Source organism: Anomaloglossus baeobatrachus, unplaced genomic scaffold (assembly GCF_048569485.1).
Source record: "Anomaloglossus baeobatrachus isolate aAnoBae1 unplaced genomic scaffold, aAnoBae1.hap1 Scaffold_3095, whole genome shotgun sequence".
In the NCBI taxonomy this organism is placed as follows: domain Eukaryota; kingdom Metazoa; phylum Chordata; class Amphibia; order Anura; family Aromobatidae; genus Anomaloglossus; species Anomaloglossus baeobatrachus.
In genome coordinates this window covers 92102-98243 of record NW_027442508.1, presented here as the reverse complement: position 1 = coordinate 98243, position 6142 = coordinate 92102, and the positions used below count along the sequence as shown (strand labels likewise).

General features: G+C 41.0%; 1 long non-coding RNA gene across 1 annotated transcript; it reads left to right on the top strand.

Annotated features, from left to right (window-relative positions):
* Positions 1 to 2622: 2622 nt before the first annotated feature.
* On the top strand, positions 2623 to 4491 carry LOC142268746 (uncharacterized). Its single transcript, XR_012734367.1, has 3 exons — positions 2623 to 2730; positions 2816 to 2887; positions 4384 to 4491. It is a non-coding gene; the product is annotated as an uncharacterized LOC142268746 (long non-coding RNA).
* Positions 4492 to 6142: the final 1651 nt, after the last annotated feature.

Below are 6142 nucleotides of genomic sequence, written 5' to 3'. Positions count from 1 at the left end.
TCCCCCCATTGAAAATTAAAGGGTTAAAAAATAAATAAATATACACATATTTGGTATCGCCGCGTTCAGAAATGCCCGATCTATCAAAATATAAAATCAATTATTCTGATTGGTAAACGGCGTAGTGGCAAAAAAATTCCAAACGCCAAAATTACGTTTTTTGGTCGCCGCAAGTTTTGCGCAAAATGCAATAACAGGCGATCAAAACGTAGCATCTGCGCAAAAATGGTACCATTATAAACGTCAGCTCGAGACGCAAAAAATAAGCCATCACTGAGCCATAGATCCCAAAAAATAAGAACTCTACGTGTTTCGGAAAATGGCGCAAAACGTGCGCCACTTTTATTGGACAAACTTGTGAATTTTTTTTAACCCCTTAGATACAAGTAAACCTATACATGTTTGGTGTCTACAAACTCGCACCGACCTGAGGCATCACACCCAGACATCAGTTTTACCATATAGTGAACACCGTGAATAAAATATCCCAAAAACTATTGTACGATCCCACTTTTTTTGCAATTTTTCCGCACTTGGAATTTTTTTGCCGTTTTCCAGTACACTATATGGTAAAACTTATGATTTCATTTAAAAGTACAACTCGTCCCGCAAAAAACAAGCCCTCATATGGCAAGATTGACGGAATAATAAAAAAGTTACGGCTCTTGGAAGAAAAGGAGCAAAAAACAAAAACGCAAAAACGGAAAGTGCCCGGGGGCTGAAGGGGTTAAAGGGACTATCGCTAAATGGGGGGGGGGGGGTTGTCCAGGACTAACAAATTGATGTGGCTGAGGCAGAGTAGTGCGGTATAAAAATAAATTAACTTTAATGGGAGATAAATGTAAATGTGCCGTAGCCACATTTCTGCCCTCTGCCACAGCAGATATCAACTGATTGAGCCTTGGGCCCCTATCGAGATCATGTTGGTCTGTTCTAAGGGTAAGCCATGAGTGTGTTAGTCCTGCACAGCTCCTATTAAAGGGGTGTTGTTGTTTTTTTCTGTTTTGGATACTTGTTACATAGTCATTTTTCCAACCTAATGTACCTGTTAATATCTTACAGATGCATACAGGTATCACTTGTGGGACCCACACCTCTCCCTGTCTCTGGCCTCAATATCTAAGAGCAGAATGAATAGAGGTGGTTAGGGGTCGCTCTGTTCACTTCTGAGAATCGTGGCAGATCCTTACAAAGGATATAGTTAGGTGACCGGTACACACAAGTGTTCTGCCAAAAATGAGCTATTTCAGCATTTCCTGTACATTTTTCTGAGCTGGTCTTGTTTGCTCGGTTTAGTGTACGCATGGTCAGCCTATTTTTGCTTGCGTGATATTTGCCATTGACTGCAAAACTGACAGCCACATTTTAAGTGATGCATTCTGCTTTTACGCTAGAAACCTATACAAGCAAAATGTCACGGGATCAGACCGTTATTCACACTGAACTAGAGCAGCAAATGTTTTATGCTGGCCGAAATAGTGTCAAGCAAAGTGTCAGGTTACATATGTGATGAAGGGCATATTTTCATGATTATAATGAGATAACATTGCAAAGTGCTTGTAAAAACAAACATTGCACTTGTTATCAAGATTCTCAAGAGTTGAGGGTTTTTGTTCTATAGATCACTGCTCATGGTTTAGGTTGCGGCCACTTCTGTAGTCTATCAGAAGTGGTCCGTCTCCAAGGCAAGGAGTGTGCACTTGCAAGCTTATTTCTATACAGCCTGTAGTCATTGCTCTGAAACCAGTGAAGCAGCTGTGGAGGACACAATTTGGGGACATCAACCATGCCGCTAGTCCAAAATGTCAGTTTTCTGGAGCGCACTGTCCCCCATCCCTGGCAATCAAAAAGCTGGGAAGCGGTGTTCTGGGGATAGAAAAGGAGACGACTACTTTAATTGTGCCCGTTAGTTCATATGCTGGGGTAGTAGTGTGCGGGTCTCTGATGCTAATAAGCTGAATAAGCTTATCAAGAAGGCGAGCTCCACTGCTGGCTGCAATCTGGACTTTTGAGGAGGTAGTGGAGAGAAGAACTATGAAAAAGTTTATGGCGATTATGAATAATAATGCACATCCATTATATGAGCTATTCATGAGACAGAAGAGACCGTCAGTAACCGGCTAATCCTTCTGAGGTGTAAGAAGGAAAAATATAGGAAATCATTTGTGCCAACTGCTATGGGAATGTACAGCAACATTAGTGTTACATCATCAAGGTGAATGTCTACTTTATTTCTTCTACTTCTCAGTTCACCCGCTGTGTATGACCTAATCTAATGTATGTTCTTCTGTCAACTCTACCATCTTGTCAATTAAGTAATTCATGTTATTATTTAAGTTGTGCTGCTGTGATACCATAATTTCCCACGGGATCAATAAAGTGTATCGCATCGTATCGTATCGTAGTTCAGCTCCGATAGTGTTGTACCTGGTGACATGTTCCTACATGGCTTTCTTATGTTACTTCTCATCTCTTCCACCAATCTGGCAGTTTTTTCAGCTATGCTTTCTTTACTGTAACGCGGTCTGCTCTAGTGGTGGGGTCTGTATTTATTTTATGGTTGTGTCTACAACATTTGTATAGTTTAAAATGTTACAATTTGCCTCTTCTTCCCAGTCTCTGAAGAAGGTGGGCCAGGATTCCATCGTATTGCTCATCTGTATCACAGTGTTCCTCTCCTACCTCCCGGAGGCTGGACAGTATTCCAGCTTCTTCCTGTACCTCAGACAGGTGAGCAGCACCCGCATGAAGAATACGTTATAGCTTTCCAATTAGTCATGTTTACTCAGTTTCTATTTTTTTTTTCCGCCTGAAGATTATGAAATTTTCATCAGAAAGTGTGGCTGCCTTCATTGCTGTTTTGGGAATTTTATCCATTGTTGCTCAGGTAGGATATATACATGTATCACTTTTATATGCAGGTTTGGTTCAATTAATATACATGTCTACTTGCGATCAATGGCCTAATGACATTTTTACAGTCGGGGGTCATCAGAACGAGAAACATTACTAGTATTAACTGTTTTTTAGGTTAAGGTTAGATATACTTTAAGCCTCTGATAATGTTTACGTACTGTGCCATCAAGTGCAGTTTGTTTAAAAAGCAAAAACAAAACCACAAACCATGCTTTTCTCTTCTTTCCCTGGTCCACCTCGGAGTCTCCACCGCTGCTCTCATTTTCGGTAGTACTAATGTCATGATGACAGCACTGCAGCTAATCACTGCACTTGTGGCTTATCCATCTACATTGGCTGAGCCTCAGTTCACGAATTGTATCAAACTCCTGGTTGGACCCAAGGAGGGTAAGGCTACTTTCACACTTCAGTCTTTTTGCATCAGTCACAATCCGTTGCCTTGAGAAAATATGGTATCCTGTAAAATATTTTGCAGCATTCAGTTTTTTCCCCATAGTCTTGTATTAATGACTGATTGTGACTGATGGCCTTTTGTTGCATCCGCTGCGCGGCGGATCAGTCATGGAATGACTGACCGTCGGGCGGAAGGAACTGACACTAACGTTTTTTTGAAGCGTCAAAAAAAACCTCACTGCGCAGAATTCCGTCACAATCCGTCAAGAGGTATAGTGGTTGTCTATGGTGCTGGATTCCGATATTTGCTACTGAGCATGCCCAGTATGTACACAATCGCATTGCAAGGATAGGCTTGATAGGAATAATCCACACACAATTTTAGCTATAACATTTATTCTGCCCCTTTCTCTACAAACTGTCACAGATGGCCTATGAAAACACAGTAATGGGTCACCAAAATGGCCGGCACTCCCATTGGGCTGTCCCAAAAACAAACGGATCATGATGGATCCGTCGTAAAACGGACGCACAACAGATGTAACGGATACGACGGATCCGTCGCAACGACTCACCTGATGGAATTGAAACGACTGAAGTGTGAAAGTAGCCTAAGAAAGCATTTATTTTCTTACAAACTGCTCCTGGGGACAGAGGTTTTATTGAAATGAAAAATCCCCTTAAGACTGTAATGTGTTCAACTATGCCCAGTTTTTAGAGAGAATCTTAAACATTTCCATTTCCTATGAATTATTGCTGCTAAGGCTTCTCAGAACTGCCTTGTGCTTTTCCTCCTGGAAATGTATGAATAAACCGAAAACTGTGTTCTTATTCTCATTGTTCGGGTGTGTCCACACAATCTGACACTACTGTGGGCTCATGGTATTGAGAGAAAGAAAGGTAATGCCCAATTTTCCATCTTTCATTTATATACAGGAGGAATTGCCATTGTACTGAAAGCTGGCTTCTGATGATCTGGACTATGCCCTCTGTTTGCTAGTATATAAACAAGTAGATTTTCATCTTTCAGTCCTGTATGTGTCCTATATCATTTTCTTGTGGTTGTTTTTGCAGACAATTGTGTTAAGTCTACTTATGCGGTCAATTGGAAACAAGAACACCATTCTGCTGGGCCTTGGTTTTCAGATCTTGCAGTTGGCCTGGTATGGCTTTGGATCAGAACCATGGTAAGGACATCATGTTTCAATTGTGATGGAGCGAGCACTTGTTTTCTGCTGTTCTGCTGCTCTGCACTCATAATCTGTTATTGCAAATAACGCACATCCTGAAACTAGAGAAGGCAGTGAGTGCGTTGCCCAGCTGATGACAAACACGTTCCCTTTACAGTTATGCCTGAGGCAGATTGATGGAGATGATATAAAGATCTACTCATGGAGTCAACACGTGTGCTACTGCCATGCTTTCCAGTTTATTCTTTTGCAAACGTCTCTGGGCGTTGTTGTTTGTGGTCATGGTTCTATAAAAATCATTGGTCCTTAGAAGGTCTTAAAAATTAGATTAATTCAACTTTAGGTGAACAACACGCCAAATTACAGCATTGATTGTTGTGATAGATGTATAAGTCTTAGTTCACACACTGCGTTTTTACCCGCGTTTTTTATTTTCGTTTTTGCTGCAGAAATTTCTTTGAGAAAATGGTTGTAACTTTTCTGCAGACATTCCCCAGCAAAACCTATTGGGAAAAAATAAAAAGCTGTGCGCACACTGCGTTTTTGTTTCTCAAGAATATTCTTTCTGCAGAATTTCTTGAGAAAAAGAATGAGAATGTCACTTCTTTTCTGCAGGTACCTGCGTTTTTTGCCATAGATAATGGTAAAAAACTGCAGAGACCAAGCTGCGGAAAAAAACGCATCACAAACGCGCAGTAAAAACGCAAGTGGTGGTCGGTGCAGTATTGGTGCGTTTTTTGACCGCATGTGTGCTAACCTTTCAGACTCAAAAAAAATTCTTGTGAAAAATCCTTTTTCTAGTGTGAACAGAGCCTTAGAGCAAATAAAGTTGTGGGGTAAAAATACTTCAAATTAATAAGAATAGAAGTATTAATAGACTATTTTTTATCAATTAACAAAATGAATGAATGAACAAAAAGAAATTTTAAATCCGTATCTGATGTGACCATACTTTGCCTTCAAAACAGCATCTATTCTATGTACACTGGAGGAACTTGGCAGGGACGTTGTGCCAAACATCTTACACAACTAACCTCACATCTTCTGTGGATGTAGGTTTGCTGAAGGCCTTCGGTCCCTTCATGTAATCCCAAGCAGACCCGACAATGTTGAGATCAGGACCATATTATCTCTTACAGGACCCATTGTTGTTGTTCATGCTGAAAATACAGTAGTTCTTCGTGACATTGTCTGTATGTTTGGGGTTGTTTCTGCTGCAGAATACATTTAGAGCCAAACAAATGCATCCTTAATGGTTTTCACTTCACATGAGCAGCTCAGAGCAATGCCGTCTCCATACTTCCTGGTATCTGGCAGGACGGGCTCGCCTCCTACTTGAGTGACAGCTCTGGTGAATATGACGGTAATATTAGTAGAATTATAGAGCTCAGCACAAGTTCTGCTATAACACATTTAGCGCTCAGTGGTTTCTTTTGAGTCTATACTGCTATCACCATGGGCATGATTCATAAAGACTGGTGGTGTTCACACCAGTCTTGATGCGATATGTTGGAGTCAGACGCTCCATGAATCTGTCCATGTTGAAGTAGGATCTGTGGCTTAGCAAACGTCACCGCTCGTCATTTTCTCTTGCCTCAGCTTTGCCCACTTTGACCAAGGTGGGTGAAAACGGTTTAAGAATG